This window comes from Lissotriton helveticus, chromosome 11 (assembly GCF_964261635.1).
Source record: "Lissotriton helveticus chromosome 11, aLisHel1.1, whole genome shotgun sequence".
NCBI lineage: Eukaryota > Metazoa > Chordata > Amphibia > Caudata > Salamandridae > Lissotriton > Lissotriton helveticus.
The window spans coordinates 563,188,658-563,211,795 of record NC_136072.1 but is presented as its reverse complement, the minus strand read 5'-3'; positions in this window follow the sequence as shown (position 1 = coordinate 563,211,795).

The window sequence follows — 23,138 nt, the reverse complement described above, 5'->3', positions numbered from 1 at the left end:
TCACATCCTGCTTTACTATGCTAAGAACTTTACTGAAAGCCTTACATCTACTTCCCTCACAATCGACGAGAATCGAGGTCCAGTCGCTCGTTCTTTTCCGCCTGGACTAAGACAACTCCTTGTATATGAGTTGCCCACAGTCAGTTATGAAGATACTTCAGGTGGCCCAAAATGCTGCTGTAAGGACTCTCTACTAGCTGCCTAAACACTCCTCAGTGAAAAGTGTCTTGGCCTCTACACTGGCTTACAGTGGAGGAAAGGATAACTTTTAATGCTCTCAGGAGTGTGAATCATAGGGACCTCCACTGATAAGTGCTCTTATATCAGATTATGTTCCCAATCGGAGTTTAAGATGCTCAAACGTCGGTCTTTTGAGGGTGCCACATGTTCACATATCCAGATTGGAAGGGGCAGATCGTTTCCTTATATGTCCCCCAATCTTTGAAATAAGAATGAAGTCCAATGAGATTCAGTTCAGGAAATTATCAAAACATGGCTCTACCCTCATTAGTTTAACTTAGACTCCAACTCTAGACAATTGAGGATGCACACTCGACTCACTTAGCACTAGGAAGCCTCAGGGTAGCTATGCGCTGTATACATTTGCATAAGATAAGAACATTGAGAAGTTTGGAAATGCATGAACAAATGGTAGCAGTTAGGAAAAGGTTATGCCGGGCCAGGCAAGTTCGTAACTTACTTTGTGCAATATCTTGTGACCCGATCTGTGGGATAATCTGGCTGAAATGAGATTGGGAGAGGTTCCTTGATAAGAACAAGAGAGTCTGGACCTCAAGTACAATAACAACACAGAATGTGCCTCGTCTGCTGTGCTATGAGAATAGTAAGTATATAACATACAAAAATATGTTGTATCAGGTGAGAAAAATCACGATATAATTTCATATATATTCTGCATTTATGCATATATTTACATTATTCTAGCTTAAGGGGCAAACAATTGGAGAACTAAAAACTTTTCTTCACAAAAGGGAATTAAAATCCAAGATGTATAGAACCGTCACTAGTGATTACATAGTGATTGAAAAAAGGAAAAAGCATACCCAATGAGTTTGATTCACCCAAATTCATTTTTAGGTAGCTCATATCATATTTGTGGTTCGGGCTTACTGCAAGGTTATAAGAACATATAAATCACCAGTTACATTTTAAAACAATCAATGTGAATATGGTATGATTATCTTCATGAGAAATTATTTGAACCCAACTGAGAATGCCTTATGTTAAAGGCAGTAGCAGCTCCTGGTGGGAGTGCTACCGGGCGGTGATGTGGTGTGGGGGACGGGCAGGGGGGTAGTAAAAACCAGAATATGGATGAATGCAGGTAAACTGGCAATTAAATCAATAAAATGGATCCCGTTGCATGTGCTGCATTGCCAAATGCGATGTAGCGTGCCCGCAATGCACTGTTTATAATCCCATAAATTACAGCACTCATGACATGGTCAGTGACATCACTGATGGCATCTCAAACGACATCCCTGATGACATCACTGATGACATCATCCAGTGATTGTGAGTGTTTTTAAAAAGTTTATGAGTGTTAAATGTATATACCAAGGTGTATTGATGAGTCAGTGGGTGTATGAGTGCCTGTATGGATGATTCAGTGGGTGTGTGACTGACTGTATAAGTGAGTGATTAGGAGTCTCAGTGAATGTATAGGTGAGTGACTAGGTTGTGTGAATGTCTGTATCAATCTGTCAGTTGATGTCTAAGTGGCTGTATGGGTTGGTGAGTGGGTACTTGAGTGGCTGTATGGGTGAATGATTGGTTGCCTGAGTACCTGTATGGGTGTATGAGTGTCTGTGTGGGTGGGAGAGGGGGTATGTGACTGCCTGAGTTGATATATCAGTGGCTGTATTAGTGAGTGAGTTGGTGAATGTTTGGCTGGATGGGTGACTGAGTGGATGTATGTGTAGACCTTTAAATCAGGTAGTGGATGTGAAAGTACTGGTATGGGTGTGTCAATAGTTTTGTGAGTGGTAGTGTAGAAGTTGGAGTGTGTGTATGAAAGGTTATTTTGGGGTGTGAGTGGGTGCATCAGAGATTGTGTGGATGATGTCATCAGTGATGTCACTGACCATGTCATGAGTCATGCAATATGTGAGGTCATAAACAGTGCACTGCGGGGGTGAGTTATAGCTAGCTCAGTTAACTATAATTGCTGAATTTCTCTGGTTTTCTATGACTGCAACCTAAGCCTAACTATCACGTCTCTGTAGCCTTTGTTTTTTTCAGTAAATGTCCCAGGTTTTTTAATTCCATTTCCTAACTATATTGTCCCTGTAATCTTTGTTTTTTTCAGTGAATTTCTGTGTTTTTTTAAAATGCTAATTCCTAACTATAATGTCTCTGTAGCCTCAGGTTTGTTCAGTGAATTTCTATGGTTTTTTAACTAGTAGTCACGTTTGCAAAGTGGTGGAGAAAGGGGCTGGGCCTCTGACAAGCTCTCAGGAATCCCAACGTGTAGGGCTTACAGAGGTACCAAGAGGGCTTCTTGGCCTCCAAGGTCCCTCAGGAGTAAAGTGGACTTCACCCCCTAACCAGTAGTGCACCATGAGCCACGTTAGTGGAGTGGTCGAGAAACGGGCTGTGGCCTTCAAAGACCTCTTAGCAATCCCACTGTGTGGGTCTAATTGGAGATAACAGGAGCGGTAGTGCTAAAGAATTTGATATTTTTGGTGAGAAAGGACCTTCCTTACTTTGTAACTTGTTGATGTATGCACTGCCTTAAGATTTCGCAGCAAGATTTGATTATGATCTTGCCACTTGAAAATGAAAGTTGATTTGCGGTGAATATATTCAAGGATTACGTCAAGCTTAAAAATTGAAATTAAAATAACTTGGTAGGCAGATGAAAAGAGCTGCCTGCGGAGGGCTACTTATTTTCGCAGCAACAGTGGTCGCATTGCTGCCAATTAGAAAACATTTAAGAACCTTGTGAGAAATTGTGGCTTTTAGCATGATAGAAAATGCAGCATTCACTAGTGAACTCTTGGATATATTGTAGCAATACAGCTTGATAGTTTGTGATTCTCCTCGGCACGCTGTGTATGAAAACATTTTGTCTCGCAAATTATGACCCCAACAACAGCTGCAGTGAATAACAAAGTCATTTCATGCTGCAAGGACTATTTTTACAGAATCAAATACATGTGTCAGGTTGTGTATATTGACAATGCTGGGCAAGTTCCAAAGACAATTATGGTCTTAATAGTGAGCTTACAAAGCAACCTGAAGTTCAGCAAGTTTGCACAACAGCACATATTTGAATGTTCAATATGCTGTTTATATTTTTTCCTTTAAACTAATCCTGCATTTATACATATGTTAATGCTGTAAAAAGTTGTAGTTTTATCTCTATGGTCATGTGAGCTTTTAGTATTTCTGCTTTAGTAAACGCATGGGACATTTTCTATGTCTATATCATAAAAAGTATAAAATGTCTTTTAATATGGTGCTCCACATATTGAAAAAGGCTGTTGAACAAGTGAAATGTGTCTCTCTGTTTCACAAGGTGAAGATGTACCTACCTCATTGAAATGGATTTATTTTTCCAGCTTCTGTGTGCATGCTCTGTTTGTTAAGGGAGTGGGGAGGAAGTTTTGATATATCCAGGTGGTCTGTCAAGTGGGCTCCTAGAAAAAAGGGGGGCCAAAAACACAATTTTCCTATGCAATTTCCATAGGGATATTTGAAAAGTTCTCCAGACAAAATGGCTGAATTCATTACACCAAATCTGGCAGAAAGCTAAATCCTTACCCAGCCTTATCCAGAAGGTAAGCATTTTCTGATTTTGTGTAAATCATTTCAGAAGTTTTTGAGAAATTACGGGTACACAATTAGCCTACAAGAATCTTGCGGTCACACAAAATAAAAAATAGAGCAATCTGATTGGTCTAGAAGCCTTTTTCCCCCATGGTCATTTTGCTTTCGTGGGTGCACAATGCTCATGTGTGTCCCACAGAACTTCACTATCTGATTGGTTGGCCACAACATGAACCGAAACGTTGAGACCACCATTTCAGGACATGGGGACTCTGCATGCTGAAAATGAAAATGTAAAAAAAATCCCAGCTGGTGCCCAACCCACGCAGGTGCCCACCCTTCAGCCAGGCCTGTGACAATCTCTCTGCAGGCTTACAAGGCCCTGCTGTGCATGGCTTTTGGTCATGCACAGTGTAGTGTTGGCTTCACAACATGCCCTCTGGCCAAGATCTGTGACCATCTCCCATCAAGTGTCCACCCCCCAGTGGGTGCCCTACTCCCTCTTAGGCATCACTTTTTCCGGTGGTCACAGGCGTTGGGATCAGGGTTTGGCATCTGCCCTTCTTTAACTGTGCACCCAACCTCCACAGGCACCTTACCCAGCCACTCCCCACTGCATGCAGCCTTCAGCCTTGCACTTTGGTGGGTTGGCCCAGCTCCTAACTCTCTGAAGGCAACCAACTCCCACGGCGCACATGCTATGGCCTGCACCATGATGGTTGGCCATAGAGTCTGACCCAGGACCTGATACCTTCTCTATTTTTTTTTAATTTCTGGTGCCTCACGATGGTACCAGAACCACAGTACTGACACTGATACTCCAGTAGCACAGGGGTTACCTAGCTGTGAACAGTGGTACCAAGCTCTGTTACTATAGTACATGGGACCCAAAATATATTTTTTAAATTTTGACTTTAGTGGTAGTAGGTCCCTTAGGGACCCCCACATCATATGGTCTTGGGTGTCAGGGTGTGCCCAAAGAGTCCCCTTATGCAGCCAATTACTTTTTTTAAGGACTCAGTGACCTAGTTCCCGAATCCTGTATTGGCTGCCACAGCATATTCTCCATGTTGTGGACAGCCAATCTGGATCCTTCAATCCACGTTGCCTGGGCCAATCAGAGCATATCTGGACACCAATAGTCCAGATCACTTTTTACCAGTGTTAACCCATTCATGTCTACCAAGCAAATGTTCATTTCTTAAAGAGGTCCAAAAAATGTACACTAAATAACAAAAAGCATGTTTTCTGAGAAAATATCTAGGGTCTGATTAATAGATACTTCAGAGTATAGAATGGTTACCATCAGGGCGACCGAGTAAAATACTCATAATTTAGAGGTGTACTCTGCCCTAGAAGACATCAATTAATTTGGCAGGAATCAGTGTCACAGCGGTTGCTGTCAATGTACTGAAAATTTGCCGTACGGCTGCATCAACATGATAGTGCAGTCCGCCACATGTTTTTAGGTTTTCAAAAACAAAGTCCCAAAACTGTAATTTCTTTAAAAAAAATAATTATGACCCCTCATCATGGGGGTTTTCTCCCATGGTGCGAGGAGCATTTAAAAGTTTTTAACTCACTTACCGCCACTTACTGCTGACAGAATTAGTCATTAAAAACTGCCCATTGACCACCCACTCTAACATGGGCTGGCGGTCAGTTGGCCAAAGCTTTGTTGGTCCTTGCTCCTTGGGGCAGTCGGAAGAGTATGTCAGTGATGGAGATGGAGTATCCTCCATCGCTGACATACTGACGGTCTACCCAGCTTTAATCAGGCGCACAGCCCTACAATTTTGGGGCAATCCCAGTTGCAACGGAGTACCCTCTGCCCAAACTCTAAACCAGGGCCTTATTGACAGCAAACCTATGGTAATTAGCATCAGAATTTCCCACTTCAAGGATCCCCCATTTTTCTTGGCCCTCGCTTGAAGAATTGGCTCAAAACTAGGGGTGGGCGGAGCTCGCAGAGTTTTACTTCGAGGAAATCCATGGAGTTGCAAAAAAACTGCAGATTTCCACGGAATTAAGCTGCCCCTATTTAGCAAACAGCACTGCGATTTTGGTATACCACATCCCGCTTAGGTTAATAAAAATGCCATATTGTGGATACAGGTGCCATGGCTTTGATGAATATTAAATGAGTATCAGCTATGAGCTATAAACTACTTGCTCAATGAGTGTGTACCTCACGAGAATGGCCGGGCACCATGTATTCTGTAAATCATGGGCGTGCACACACGACGATCTTCCATGCAAGGCCCATATTGCATTTTATTTCAGATAAGATGTTATGCTATTGGCGGATTAGAGCAGGCATCTGAACTGCATTCCTCATGAGGCAGCTATGTTAAACATTAAAAACGTTCCCTCTTTTAGCCCCCCTTACCCCCGCACAAGGCCGAATCTACAAATCAGTGCATGTACAAATTGTCATACATGGAGCAACCCAAAGCATGGCACAACGCAAAACAAAACAAAAATCAACAAACAAAAAAAAATAGGATTACTGTAATGCACTCTAATCGTGCCGATGTGCTTCTGTGGGACACTAGGTGAAACCTGCAGAGCCAATCGGGAGCAAGTTAGACTGTTAGAAGAAGTTTGGTAACACAAGCTGCATGCATCCCAGTTACTTTTCAGCTTGGCGGAGGCAAATTCAAATCACCCACCATAAGGCCGCATAATGCAATGCTGATTTCCTGTTCAGCTTGGCACCTAGTGGTGGCCTGAGCAGCAGTGAGAGAAGTCAGAGCGTTGCAGCTCTGTAACGGGAGCCAGGAGCCACATGAGTTGCCAAGAGCTGTGGGCTGTGAGAGAGTGGTTAGGAAGGGACTCAAGAGAGGCATAACGCAATGCTGGAACGGGAGAGAAAGAATCATCTATCTGCTCTAAGCAGCGCAGCCCTCTGCAGTAAGCGTGCTTGCTGCCTCTTCTGTTATAGTTGTTGTTATCAGTATCACCGCTTATCAGATGCTCTGTGTCATTTGTTTCACACAAAACGGTATCTTTCGTGGCAGAACCTGGTTCTGAACATTCAACATGAAACTAGTCTAGTTTCCTAGATGTCGACCTATTGAGGCAATGCAGGCAGCACTTCCCCACCTATGAACCCAATACCCCAACTCTCCTCCTGTCCCCCCCACCTCTCCCTGCCTTCCACCACCAATTTCACCCCCTCCTTTTGCCATCGAGACACCCAACCTTCCGTACTCTGCCCTACTCTCTCTGGAAAATAAGCTAGGCTCTCTTATCACCTCCATCTCCCAGCTTGTAGCTTCCATTTCACTTTTAAGCTCTAAGATTTCCACTTTCCCATTCACCTCAACTCCTTTGGAAAACTCTCACCTGCCCACGAGATGCACCTCGCCCCCTCACCCCATCATAGCCAAGCATAACCTGTCGTCTGCAAACATCGCTCACTCACACAAGCCCTTGAACGCCACCCTCCTTCAACCTTCATCTCCGAGTAACCCAACTATCTACACTATTCCGACCATCTCTTCTGTCAGAACCAAGCATCCACCTAAACCCTCCCGTGCACCCCATATAGGTACAATATCCCTATCACCCTTTTTAGCTCAAGTGCCCCCGTCACCAAAACAGTCTCGACAGAGCTGCGCTGTCTGCTCCACAACTGCAGATCTGCAATAAAACACAAACTCGAAATCTCTGATACCATCACCCTTCACAATATTGATATGTTCTTTCTAACAGAGACCTGGTTCAATGATACCTCTCACTCTATGTTTGATCTCCTATTACCCACAGGCTATTCTATTTTCAGGAATGACAGACCAATCAAAGTTGGGGGAGGTTGTTGCAGTAATCTTTAGAAACTCCCTTCAACTTAAGGCTTTTCCCATCAGCACCTTCCGCACCTTTGAATGTCTATCTCTTGAGCTTCAACTACACCACCGCTCACCCCTCAGATTCCATGTCATATACCGCCCACCTGGCAGCGGCCCTTCGTTTATGGAAGAACTCACTGACTTCATCAGCGACCAATACTCGCAAAGTGACAATCACACCTTCGTGGGTGACTTCAATCTCCACTGGGGCTCTCTGCAAGACTCTTCCGCGAACTTGCTGGCCACCTTCCTCTCTACAAATGATCTTATCCAACACTGCACAGAATCAACACACTCTAAGGGCTCAATCCTGGACCTTGTTATTTCTAAAGCAGGCATGCTTTCTATTGCTACCCCTATTCACGTAGACTGGTCTGACCACCTCCTCATTCCATTCTCTCTTCACCTAGCACACTCTATAACTCTTGGCCAACCTAAGAGGGCTATCTCCTGGTTCCGTGACACTAAAAATATTGACACCGTTTCCCTCTGTGAATCAGCTTTGATGTCACTTCCAAGGCTAGACCCGAACCTAGATGTTGACGATCTCACCTCCCAATGACTCTCAGTCCTTGCAGTCGAAATCAATAACGTCACTCCTCTCCAAAGCAAAAAGAAAAGGCCCATTCCCTCAGCACCTTGGTTCAACAAATCCATCTATGAAGAAAGGAAGCACCTAAGGCTCCTGGAGAAACAATGGAGGCAAGCACCCTCTACCGATAAATTGGCCACGCTTCGTTCAGCAAGATCCAAGTACCACAAGCACATCTTCCTTGGCAAAGCATCACACTTCAGAACCCTCCTTGACTCAGCCAAAAACAGACCCAAAAAACTATTTGATCTCATCAAGAATATTAACTGCTCTCCCCCAACCTCCAAGTTGGAGGAATCTACAAAGAAAGCTGCGGATTTCACTGCATTCTTTGACAAAAAGGTGAAATCACTTGTGGATCAGGTCGCTCATCCTACCCCTCCAGAGGAGCGCAAATCACTAGCCATTTGGCAGAACTTTGACCCCATCTCTGAAGATGTCCTCCTCAAGTGCATCCTCGAAACAAAGCCCTCCAATCATTCTCTTGACCCCATCCCTAGTGCCATTGCCATTGACTTCTATACCCATTCTCTCCCCTATTGGACCACTCTGGTCAACTTCTCCCTCTGTCAAGGCTCCCTTCCTGTTCCCTTCAAAACTAGGCAGTTCACCCCTCTGCTTAAAAAACCCACTGCTGATGCGAATGACCTCAACAACTTCCGCCCCATCACTAACCTCCCCTTTCTTGCGACGATCACAGAAAATGTGTTGCGAAACAACTCTCTCGTCATATCAAGGAGAATGATCTTCTTGACAATTTTCAGTCCGGCTTCATCCAACACTGCAGCACTAAAACAGCCCTGCTGCAAGTAATTGATGACACACTGAGGATACTAGATTCGGGGGGATCTTGTCTTCTAATTCTCCTTGGCCTTTCTGCAGCCTTTGACACTGTCAATCACAACACACTCCTCAACACTCTTCAACAGAGAATGGGCATAGAGGGCACTGTGCTTAAATGGTTTGCTTCCTTCCTCTCTGATAGATCCCAAATGATCAAAATAGTGGACAGTCTTTCATCTCCCTTGGCGGTGGGTCAAGGTGTTCCTCAAGGCTCTATACTTGCACCCACATTGTTCAATCTCTATTTGGAACCACTGGGAAATCTCCTATGTAAATCTGGGGTCCACTATCATCTTTACGCAGACGACACTCAAATCTACCTCAAGGTTGCCTCCACTCATGATCTCTCCGTCCTAAGCTCTACTTTGGACTCCATTCAAAACTGGATGTCAACACATCAAATGATTCTGAATCCCTCCAAAACTGAATGCCACCTCCTCTCCTCCTCACTTTCTCCTCTCCCGGTTCAATCATGGATGGACCAGATGAATCTACTGAACAATAAACCCATCATTGTCGACAGCGCAAAATCCCTTGGTGTCATACTCGACACAAAACTCAATCTACTCTCCCACATTAATTCAATAGCAAAGTCTGCTCGATACCAACTGCGCCTTCTTTGGGGGCTTCTTGACCTTAAAACCCTGGTCCTCTCCAGACTGGACTACTGCAATTCTCTTCTTACTGGCATTCCGAAATCCCACCTGTCCCCCCTTATTCTGTTCTCCATTCAGCAGCTCATTTCATTTATGGGGTCAAAAGAGGCGACCACATCACACCCATGTTATCCACCCTCCGTTGGCATCCCATCGAGGCAAGATCTATCTAGGCTCTAGACCATCACGAAATGCGGAAAATCTACTGCTTGAACCTCCCACTTTCAAGAAGGAAAGATCGATGGCCCAATCCTTTTCAGGCAACGCAGTGAGAATCTGGAACTCACTTCCGCCTCAGCTCCTGACCAACACCTCCTCCCAGGCCTTCAAAACTGACCTCAAAGTTCTCCTCCTTCAAAGTCACTTCCAAACTTAATTCACGCCCTCTCAATTACCTGAAGGAAGACCTTCCATTATAGAAAATTCTACTTTCCATGACTATGGAAGTGCCTTCCCAGTGTGTTCTTGTGGTTTAAGAGTCTGCCATTTATTGCAGTATTATCCTTCTACCTGTGTTTGGTACTCGTTTGTAACATGCACACGTCACTTTTCTCTTGTAACACACTGTTTGCTACCTCTTACATTTTGTTTGCTTTCGATACTTGCACAAGTGCCACCATTGCCTACTTAACGTTTGTTCTTGTGTTTGAGTGTCCTCCATTTATTGCAGTATTATACCTCTATTTGTACTTTGTACGCTTTTGTAACCTGCACACAAGTCCCTTTTTCCTCCTGTAATGCACCGTTTGCTACCTCTTGTATTTTGTTGGCTCCCGATTGTCACTTTTGCCTCATTTAATGTAACGTTTGCTTTTGTAATTTGTTCACTTGTAATGTTCTCATGTATCAGTTCTGTTCCTATTGTGAAGCACTCTGACACCTTCGGGTAAAGTCCGCGGTATATAAAAATGCACAAATAAATAAATAGACGTCAGCCCCTGCCCCCCCCCCCCCGCACACACACACGCACACAAAAGTAGCAGGAATACGTCATGGCTTCACCGGCCCAACTATCCTGATTGGGGCAATGTTGGGCGTGAGCTGCGTTCTCTGCGGTGCAGTGCCTTTTGCAGAGTTCTGCTTGGTGCAGTGCAGGGCTTTAAGTGGGCCTGGTCTCATCGGGTCTGAGCACCAGCAGTTTTTTAAAGGGAGCCTCGAAACGGGTCTCTATCGGGCTCTCTTTTGTTCCCTGCACAGGCGGCCCATTTTCTTTCCGGACTGCAGTAAATGCACTGCTCACTAAGTTACAGCATGACCTCATGCCAGGTGAGTGTTGTAGGTGAAGGGAAATCTTTTAAAGAGAGTCATTTTCTCTCTCGATTTCTCTTCTCTTTTTTAAACTCTGGACTGAGCTGCAACATGGTCATGGTGTCACCAGGGCTTTAGGTGGAAGATTTTTCAATAATATTCAAGCCATAGTTGCTGCTTATTTATCTTATGCAATTAACAACCATTGACAAAGCCAATAGCCCTGACTTGTTGTAGGTATGATGTTACTTGTTGTGTCATATCTAAATTCAATGACAGAAACAGCAAAATAGAAGTCGGCAGCACACTAAGCTAAACACAGATTTTTAGCTTACATGTTTTTAAGCCAAGCCCTTAACTACATTGGCCATGCCCCCTTAAGAGACCCCCCAGTTTTTTCGTTCCACTTAAAGCCCTGGTGCAGTGTTAGATGCAGTGTAGTTTGTAGAGTTATGTCAGTTATAAGGTGCACGCCTTTCAGCCATGTCTTTGAAGGCTGAAGTCGATCGGGCGTGAACAGCTCTGGTGGCCCATTAAGATCAGCGTGGCTAGTGGCAGCTATCGACTGTCGGACATGCGGCGGAGTGCGGAGTTCAACGGACCTGGGCCGAAAGAGAAAATGCATGATTGAAAGGAAGAGGGAGGGCTCCTATTTTTTATGCTGTTGGTTGGGAGTCAGTGCCAGCGGAACTCCATGGAATCACACAGAGTTTTCATTCAACTTCACTGAACTCTGCGGCATGGAACTCCGCGAACTTCGCCCCTCCCTATTCAGTTTTCAACAGAATCCCCAGCTGGGGTAGCATTCATTCACATTACAGCTATAGTGAGGAAAGTTTACCCCAAAAGGCAGACCAGACCTGGCCTTTTATCTGCTTGAAAACATTGAGCATGACAGCAAAGGCAAAGTTTTCCCCGAGCAGGCGTCGATGGTAGAGGGGCATGCACTGATTGGCTGGTCCTGCGTGCTCCAGTCAGCTGGGAGTACATTCTTCTAATATTCATGTTTTATAGTGCCAAACATAACAACCTGAAGCAACTTTAGAGTGGTTTGTGGAACACCCAATGAGTACAATTGGGCCACCACCATATTGATTTAGGAAAAGCACTGCCTCAAACGTTGAACAAGTTCCGCGTGTTCCTTTCCCAATGCCCCCTCTGCAATCACTCACTACAGTCATTTCAAAACACACAGGTGTAGGCTAGTGGGAGAGCTGTAAAATATATATCAGCCTTACCTGTTCTTGCACCCTGTAGCTCTTGTAAGATAAAGAGCAGGACTAGCAGCAAATTTGACGTCCGGAATGACGGTGTCCACTCGTGTCCCGGATACATCAACCAAGGTCTGGAGAAATAGTGTGGGAAGGTTTACAGTTTCACTCTGCTAAGGGTTGGGAATCGTGATCCTTCCTGATCCAGCTAGCCCTTCGACAGAAGTTGGCGTAGTTAGCTCTTCCAGTTGACTTCAACTTCTTGAATCTTGCGGCGAAACAGAATAATGGCGACAAAAATAAAGTAGTCGCCTGTGCTTTAAGGAGACATTTCTTCTACTGGTCAATAAGAAAGGCAGCTTGTTGCCAAAATGTGATGCAGTGCGTGTAACGAAATTCGTTTTATTCATTTAAATGTTTACTTACCTCCATTCATCCATATTCTGGTGTTTACTACCCCCACCCTGCCCCACCCTGCCCCTCCCCGCCCCTCCTCACCGCCCCACGGAACTCCCTCCACGGGCCACTGCTGCCTTCCCCATTGGACCCCTGACCTGTCAGTCTCTCAAGTAGAGTGGGAATTACAAGCCAAGGCCAAACCCTCACAGTTCAAATGCCTCACGGAAAAGGCAGAAATGTTTAAGCTCATGTGGGCAGTGGTCATCATTACTAGCTGATGGCCGTGCAACATACAAGAGTTCAAATTCACTTTATTTGAAAGCACATCTTTGACATGTTCCCAACGGCAGCACTTGTTAGAATAAGGTACCAGTTTGACAGTGTAAACAATTAAGAAATGTTAAATACCTCAACTTCTAGGAGTAGGGGTACCGCGGTGGTAAACTCTACCATGCGGCGGTGAGCAGAGTTTGTTAAGAACTCTGGGGCAGATTTATGTTAACTGGCGCATCCCCAGGGATGCGCCAGTTAATGTGCACCACAGTGCGCCACAGCTCCGCCACCCATGGTGCGCCGTATTTACAATGCGGCGCACCATGGGGCAAAAACGGCACAGATGCGTGACGCATCTGTGCCGTAAAGGCGGCGCATTGCTGGAGTTGCGTCGCAAGCGCGACGCAGCTCCAGCAAGGCTCGGGGGTGCCCTATCTGACCAATGCTGCATCAAGACCTACGCCTGCTTCAAGCAGGTGCAGGCTTTTGACGCAGCATTGGCCTGAAAGTGACTCAGTGAAATCTTATAGATTTCACTCAGCCACTTTTGCGAGGCGCACCTGCCCCGGAACGCCCACCCTGCGCCGGAACGCCCACAAGCGGCGCAGGGCTTTACAACGTGACGCATCTGCCTAGATGCGTCACGTTGTAAATCGTTCGCAGGGATGCGCCACGTTTACGCCGCCTTGCGTGACGCAACAGCGGCGTAAACGTGGCGCAAGGGCCTCATAAATCTGCCCCTCTGCGCTCTAAGCAGAGTACGGAGTGACGAAAACTCTGCAAACTCCACCGGCAGACCGAAGTGTGCCACTCACCCCTACTCAAAAGTTTCAATGGAGGAGCCAAAGAGAATAAAGGTTGTTTTGAAATGTGTTGTATGGATTCATCAAAGGTTGGTAAAGTTATTAAAGAAACAAAACATTTCTTTCCAATAGAAACCCTGACCTAATGACTGCCTAACTTCCCATGTCAGAAATTCTATTTAGGACGTACAACTCAAATATTTTAAAAGAGAATACTGGAACACCTGAGCCACACAAAATCAAAATCCCATTTATCCTGTTGTACAACACTTTCAAGAAATGCACAGTAGTAACAGAGAGCTTTTAAATGTATTTGGCATTGACAGGGTGGATCATAATGTCAGATGTGAAAAAAGGATCAAAGCCTTTAGGGTTGTGGAGTCAAGATATGTTATTGATTTACATGCCTGTACCCCATAGAGGCTAAAAAGTGATGAAGAAATAGTGATACATGTTTAATCTCCTCTCCCAAAAATCAATTGCTCATAAATGCAGGCAGCGTAGACAAATGAAATACTTGTTTTCCAGATTTGGAGAGCGAATATGTAAAAAGAAAATCTCCAATAATTAGTTGTATTGAAGACAGTATAACAATATTGTATAGCCCCTTTCAGACATTGTGGCTCATATTGATCAAACTTTGATGCCACACAATGCAGCAAGACAACTTGAACAGGAATATGTCATATATGTTAGCTCTGCTCTCTCCTTGCACTGGCATACTTGTAGTTGCCTAGTGCCAATGCAAGCACTCTTGCCCCATGTTGCAAGGCTGCCTGTATTGCAGGCAGGATTGCTTTGTGCAGGAATGCACACCTTCCTGCACAAAAACAATCCACAAAATGCAGCACACTTAAAAATAGGAAACATTGAGGAGAAATAAAGATATTTCTGCTCGTTGCACCTCTATCGGGAAGGCGTACAAATTTGACACACTCTTAGGTGTAGCAGTCTTGGTAAATCAGGGAATGCAACAAAATACACAGAACTATATGTAATGAACATAACTACAAAAATCCTAACTCCTATATATACTGACATTAGAACAAAAAGGGAAAGGTAAAATGGGTGGAGAACACAAAACACAAATAAAGGAACTAGAACAGGCAAAAATGGACCAAAGAGAAAATCAAACTACTTCAACATATCCAGAAGAACATGACATGCTTAAGCACAAAAACCCAGGAGTGTAGTTGTTGGAAATGTGCAGGAAGCTTCCTGGACCTAGTAATGCACCTAACACCAACCCAAATCCCTTGCTTCCCTTCATCCATGCCATTTGCACCTTGACACCCTCTCAGGTTTAGCAATCTTGGTAAATCTGGGAATGCAACAAAATACACAGAACACCCACACTCCACCTACATAACGCCTTCCCGGCTCAGAGTAAAGCAAGACAGCGACTTGCACCGCCTAATGTTACTCCATATTTACCCAGAATTGCAGGGACACACAAGGTGGGCTTTAGTGTCTTGGTAATACGGTCTTAAGCACTGTGTTGCCCTTGCAGCGCCCTGTGTGACACAAGGGCACCGCAATCCTTTGATAAACGTGGGCCTGTTTTTTAAAGTACCTTTTAAAGGGGAGAGAATATAAACATTGGGATTTAACATGTGAATCCCTAAGTTGAGAAACCCATTAACTACACTTATAAAGAAGCAAACTGAATAGCAATACATATATCCATACCAATTGGGACAGATTCGTGTTTACAGGTGCCCACTGGGGTGGTACTAAACGTAATTCCACTGCTGCATGACATAAACCAATACTGGAAAAGAACGAAATTATTATAAGTATCGACTTGGTAATATATGGTTGTTTATATTACGTACAGTTGGGATATATTTCTTTTATGTCCATAGAAATATATTTTGATCATTAATTTCTTATTTTTATTATTTAAATATCCTTACTTTGCCCAAGGTATAGGGACTCTTTACATTGGTTCTCAGTCTAATGTGCATTCTCCATATTAGCCACCAAGGGGCAGTACAGGCCAAGCATTCAGTAAGACTTATAGTATCGCGCTAGTGCAAGCTTTACTATTCTGACACCTTATCGCCAAAACGTTATTCGATGGTGCTTTATTGCAGGTTTCATTACAGATCACCTGAAGGGTATTTCAGATTCCGAGATGTAAGTTTACACATACCCACAAATGCGGCCGGCGTTTTCTTGTCAAACAGCACCGTTCTTTGATGACTATGACAACAAAATGTTTCAAGGTTTATCCGTTACATTTATTTCGTTGAGTCAGGGAGTCTGATGTTGCCCAATTGAATAGGAAGGTAGGCCTGTTTTATAAAAATGGAAATCAAAACTGAAAGACCTAAAATTAGAAACGGTAGAATTATTGTGCATGGGTTTTTATAATGAATCGAATTTAGAATGCCAATCTCAACAGCATACTACAAACACTGTGGGGAAACTCTGAAACCCTGGCTTATTTACAAGCCCCTTGCACCCCCAGTATGTCACCTTTTCCCATATTAAATATGACCCACCAGCACCCCTATGTGAGGTGCTAACAGGGAAATTAAGAAAGGGAATCGGGTGGAGTGTAGGGAGGGACGAAGAGCAGTGGGGCCTAGGATGGTGTGAACATGATTGGTGAGCTATGTAAGACAAATCTCTTAAAATCAGATCCATTTAAATTTTGCAGCAGCAGAGGGGCAAATTATGCGACATTGCTCACTAAATTATGCCTTAAGAAAAAACACATTATGCGGCATAAAGCTGCACTTTTTCTGATAGTATCACTTTATTATGTTGCCATTTTTACACTTGTTAACACTGTCTGGACACAGGGCACACCTCATTAGTACCAGTTTACCTCTCAAACATGGAAATAAGGGAGAGAAAGGTGACCAGTCAACCTTTAGAAAAGGGCCTTTCACTGTGCGGCAATGTGTTACGTTTTTAGAAACTTTTAAACTGCTTGAGCTAGAGACACTTTTTTGTTAAAATCTGCAGATTAAGCAGCAGGTTATGGATTATGTGGCTAATGCGGCAAAACCATAACTATGCGAAAAATGCCATAGCCGCACATTTGCATTATTCCAGTGGCCATGCTTAAAATACATGTGGATAGATTTTAAGGCATGTGAGAAAGGGGTATGTTGTAAATGGAATTAAGTGTTTTTGTGAATATTTCGGCTTTCAATAGTGTTGAACTGTGCTTATTCTGTTATTTACGTAAAATGTAATATGTAGCTACAACACTCTAGTGGAGCACAAATGGCTGGCAACGGTGTGCCATGAAACTTGACATATCAGCTTGGCTGTAGCAGAACATGCTTTCCATCTTACTGTCATTTTTTTCTTCATCTGCATTTTCAAGTTCTGCCCAATTTTCTTGTTGAACTAAATGATTTGATCTTAATAGGTTGCACCCACCATCTCCAATTAATTATTGATACAGACGATATGTGATGCCTTCTGCCGAGAACAAGATGGTTGTCCTGTATGTTTATATTCAAGGCCACTGGAATTATGCAGCATGGTAAGACCACAATATGCAACACTGTTGTCAAAATTATGCGGCAATGAAAGGCAAATTATGTGATGTAATGCGCCACATTTTGTGGCAGTATTACTACTTTATTTTTACATTTTTACACATGGAAACACTTTCTGAAAAAGTTTTCACCTTACTAGCACCTGTTTTACAGCCAAATACACAATAAGCAATTGAAAGATGACTAGTAAATCTTTGAGAATGGCCTTCCCCTGCACAGGAATACATGTTGCCATGTATTTAGTAACCTTTGATACATTTGAGCTAGAAACATTTTATTTTCTTAAAATCCGTAAATTATAAAACAAATGATGGATTGTGTGCCAAATGTTGCAAATCCATACTTTTGTGGAAAACACAACACCTCATCAGGTGTAGTAAGCACTATATAAATGCAATTTTAACAACAGACACAGAATTGCATCCTTCCAGTCGTCCTGATAATATTTACTTTAAAAATCTGCAAGCCCTGGCTATGTGTCTCTGGCTATGTGTTTCCCGGGCAGCTAAACCGGGATCAGATGTATTGATTTACTTCCGGGTTCTCAAAATGGCAACCAGTAAACTATTCAGAGTAGAAGCAACCCGGAAGATGGTGATGGACTATGTCAGTAATCCTAGAAGGGGTTGTTGATTGAAACAATCTAATGGCAGCAATATCCCTAACACACTCACTGGATTTGTCAATTATTCCACCATGGGAGTAGATATTTACCCAGGGGAGTTGGGGTTGAGTCATCATGCTTTCCTTTCTCTTATTTTGTGACCCATGTATACTTTCTGGACTGATCAGTTTGTATTCTTCAGTATTGAGGAAATATATCTCTTTCTATGTCTGAATACACATAACTTGGACATGTTCAGCAAATGTTTATGAATGATTGTTAGCACAGCAAGCCATGTTTACTAAAGGGCATTAACCTCACCCCCCAACCAGTGGTTATACAGTTGTGTAACTCAATGATTGAGTCACATTATCACATCTATTATTAGGACCACGGTACTGGCTTTCAGTATTCCAAGAAAACTTGACACTGCTGACACATTGCCACTGGACTGATCTGACGTTGCTGACAATAGGATACTCTCCCATCATACATCAGTCACTCACAGAGGCATTAACTCACCAAATAACAGCACCTTTCAGTCAATAAGTACCATATTGCAATTCTGAAGAAACACCGATGTACCTTACAATCCTCAACCAAATCTGTAGCTGATATTGGCGGCCACATTGATGAGCTAGATACTACCTTGAAGACAAAAGCTGACAAGCACACCTTCTGGAGCTGCCCACCTGAAAGCCAATACACTCCCTGGTACACCGAGGAACGTGCTAATTGCAAAGAAGTAAACAAGAAATGCAATGATGAAAAATCCAACTCCAATGTGACTACTTAAACATGGAGGGTCACTGAATGCAGGAACAAAATCACTGCCAACAATGTCATTTACCATCGGTCAACCATAACAGAAGCATCCAAAAGCAAAACCGTCATTAAAGCTGTCAAAACTGCATAGAGAATATATCCCATTTACTGCAATACCCATCTTAACTAACAAGTGCAATGCATTCAATAACTCCTTCCTCAAAAAAATAATATAGATCAGCCATTGTATCAACAGCAACAGGCAACCAACATCCAACCTATCCCGTCAAAGGAGCTGCTCTTCTCTGCCATAATATGTGCAAGAAAAGTGCTTAAAACACTGCAAAACACTGCTCAATTTGCTCAGTTCCTCCTTCTCTGAGGGTGTTTTTCACCAGGCATTTCAAATTGAACAAATAAACTCACTATTGAAAAACACCCAATCAAAGCCCTAACCACTTCACCAACTACTGGTTCATAAACACCCACTCTTCCTTGGAAAGACCAATGGAAAAAACAATTGACATCCAAAAGGGAATCAACAAAAACTTCCCACTCCATGATTATGCCAAGGTGCATCTGACACAGAAACAACGTGCCAGTATCTGTCAAAATTGTAGATCGTACAGGTTTCAAGTTAATCTGTGGTCCTGCTTGACCTCTCTGTAGCTCTCGACTATGCAAACCAACAGACATCTTCAACATCATGGTGACATACATGCAGTGCTTAATGTGCAATTAAAAAAAATTGCCAGTACCCTTGTTAAGGGGACCACAGCAAATTGCGCCACCAATTCCCCTGCCAACGCTGCCAGAGAAAGCACAAACATCATTTCTGACCATCACACTCCTACTAATGTGACTATTCAGACTAGTCCATCCCACCCTAGCTATTAGAATGGTTTGGGTGGCAGGAATGAGTTATTTTTAATGTATATTGAATTAATAAACAACTGTAGTTGTGCTTATCTGTAAATTAGTCAAACAGCACCACCATGTGGCAGACTGTCATAAGTGCTGGTGTTGATAATTAAGTGCTTGTGCCGAGTACCAGAAACCACAGGTTCAAATTAAGCACTGCATGCATGGGATTCACAGATTCTGTTGTGGAATTGTTTTCCACATTCCTTTTCAATATGTATCAACATATTCATACTATGCCTTCAAGATTTGAAAGACACAAAATGAACTTCCATAGGATCCATCATGTCAGCTGTAGTTTTCAGATTCTACATAGAGCTTCTCAACATCCTCTACGCCTACCACTAAATCAAGAACCACAAATATGCAAGTGATAGGCAAGTTCACAGGAATAGTCCTTAACCATTGGAAGAGCTATTTGCTCTACTAACACGGGAGAAGAACCAATGAGCAAATCTACTCAAAAGGGTAATAGTTATGCTGTGATCAAGGTTTTTATTTTTAAGAGTTGTGCTGTACCTGCTGCGCATGTGCAGAGTAAGCGTGATTATTACCCTTCACGCACAAACCAGGACAGTGACATCACTGTGGTAGGCATAACCATTTTGATGGGCCAGGCAAATGATTCATTTACTGCTCTGGCTCAGGGCAGTGTCAGCAGAACGTCATTCATCTAATGGAGAAGGGCAGGGCAGACCTAGGAAAACAATGTCAGAGCGGGGTTCTACCTTGAAAATGCATGCTCCATTGTTCAAGTGACTGTTCTTGACTGATGAGTCCTGAAGAGCAGAGTCCAGAAGCTTTCACTTTTGACTTCTCACAATATCAAAAATAAAGAGTGCTGTAGTGCATTTGTTCTGTCGCAGAGTTACTTCTCGTCATCCATTGGCTGGGCTGACTCACCAGTAAGTGCTCTTGTAACCTGGTTTACCTCAACTCCGCCTCTGCTAGCTTCACACGTGCCTTTAATCTGCTCAGTTCGTTCTAAGTAAAGAAAGCTAATGGGGACTGCAGCAGCAATCACAGGATGTTAATTAGGCCTGGGCGGTGAACTCTTCTCCATTAGCGGAGTTTGCTGAGTTTTACAAACTCTGCACTCCGTTAAACATGCAGAGTTCCAAAAAACTTCGCAGAGCTGAGTTTTCTCCTCGCTTTCACTTCCCAATGTTAAGTTGTTGGGCGAGAGCATGGAAACTCCATTGCTAGGCCACCTCCCAGCAAGATTTCTCAACGCGGGCGGTCGCAGATTGTTGCAACCGCTCGCATTGAGAAACCATCTGTTCGGGTTAAGGAAATCTACTCAAACGGCATAAAGAAGCAGAGCCCTCTTGAACTGTGCATGTGCCGTTCACGCTAATTTTACATCACGGTACAAACACCCAGTGCTAAAAATCAGCGCGAATGGCACAACCTAACTAACTCACTCAGCCACTTGCGAAACTCCGCATACCTCAGCTGAGTTTTTGGGTCAGTTGCCAACTCCGCCCAGGCCTAATGTTAACTGCTGTTTAAATGTTGTGATGATGGCACCAAATTATGAAAAAGTGTGGGTCTCCCTTATTATTCTTTTTTTATTAGATTGCTCTATGCTGCGGGCCGAAGTGGGTTTTTAATGACTAAAAAACAGTGCACCACTGTTTTCCTAATCACAATGTGGTTATGAAAACGTGTATAACAGAAAGTGTAGTTGTGTGCTGTTTTTCGGTCACAAAGACACATTTGTTTTTAATTTCAAATAGGTCCGAACTCCTGCTCAAGCCTGAGGTCGTTCCTCTGACGGGCGGACCTTGCCACTAATGATGCACGAGCCCATACCCTGCTTGCTCTGTGCTCTTTAGTACAAATGTTTGCGCCCAACTACTTTTAATTTTCACCAGCCGCCACTACCTTGTTCTCATCTCATCGTGGTTCACAGGCTGAATTCATCCTCAAGAGAAATGGCTCCAAACAAATTCAAACTAAAACTGTTGGATTCTTATCTCAATTTACACTAACTGTCAAAATTCAGGGACTCCATCAAATGCAGTGCCCTCTTCTTCAATAGACACATTGTTCAAAAACAGAAATTTGGTTTTAACAACTCCCACGAAAAGTCAAACTCCAAATACTGTTATAGCACTGTTATTGTCCCACTAGAAGAACGGCAATACCTTATCCACTGCTATCCCCAATAGCCACCTGATTCCAATGTAGGGTTTCCATCCTTCCACTGCCCAACTCATCAAAGTCCTAAAGAAATATGATCACCCCACTGTGACCCTGAGCGAACTCAACTGGCTTTCAATATAATTCCCATCATCTACAAGCAACATTTTAAGCCAACAAAACTGAAAACTCACCATTTCATCAAGCAAATACAACACTGGCAGCCATAACATTTTCCCATTAGAGATTAAGGGGTGAAAAAAATAGAAGATATAGAAACAGCTTCTCAAGCTTTCCACCAAGGTCTTCATTTAGAGATGTAACAAACGTGCCACCTCTTTTTCAGCAGTAAAAACAGCTATATTTGGCCTGCAGAGGGCCACTGATACCCTTGGGCCCTGGTACCACCGCACCTGTTGCACGATTGATAGCTACACTCCTAAAATGTCCAGATAATCTCAATACGACCAATAAAACCTGCCAACAGGAATCTAGACTGAACAGTTAAAAGAGAATGCTACATCACCTGGTTTCTTTCTCCCTTACATCACATGCTCCAATCAGGCAAAATGTATGAATGAATGGTGAAAACAGACCCAGTGATGGGAAAAAACACGCAAAAATCAATGCTCCAACACCAACTCACTTTTACCTTTCACCGCAAGAGGAGGGCGGCAGGCTCAAAAAAACGCGTGATTCCATGCCAGAAGATGTTTAGCAAATGTGACATTTTGCAGCACAAAATCTTCACAGCTACCAGCCGGGTGCTGTAACTTCAGCTAACTTCACCATGGGAAATTATTTTTGCTTTGTTCAATTTTGGTTTGAGTAAATATGCTATTCTGTGTATTCTCTCGATAATGTTCTGTAGTTTACTTTAGATTTGGCAACAAAAGCTGCAGCGTTTCCAATCAAATGCACCACATTTTCTGTGACAAACAATCATTTGCCACTGTGTAAGGTGGTAAAATAGCACTACTCTTGCTCTTCAAACACATAAAATAGCAGTCAACCCAAAACTGTGCAAAGACATGTCTTAAATTAGCACTCTCACTCCTCACTTTATGTAATACGACCATGGATATTTGGCACTAACCACTTCTGTCATTGGCTCTTATTACGACGGCCCGGCTAATTGCTAATAAATATTGGCAGGCTAATCTGTGGTATTTAATGGCAAATGCCAGTATTTATCGAAACATGCAGATTTAGGTGCGGTAAGTACCATGGGGCAGATTTATGATGACTGGCGCATCCCCAGGGATGCGCCAGTTATCATGCGCCACTGCTCCGCCACCCATGGTGCGCCGCATTTACAAAGCGGCGCACCATGGGGCAAAAACGGCACAGATGCGTCACGCATCTGTGCCGTAAAGGTGGCGCATTGCTGGAGTTGCGTCGCAAGCGCGACGCAGCTCCAGCAAGGCTCGGGGGTGCCCCATCTGACCAATGCTGCGTCAAGACCTACGCCTGCTTCAAGCAGGCGCAGGCTTTTGACGCATCATTGGCCTGAA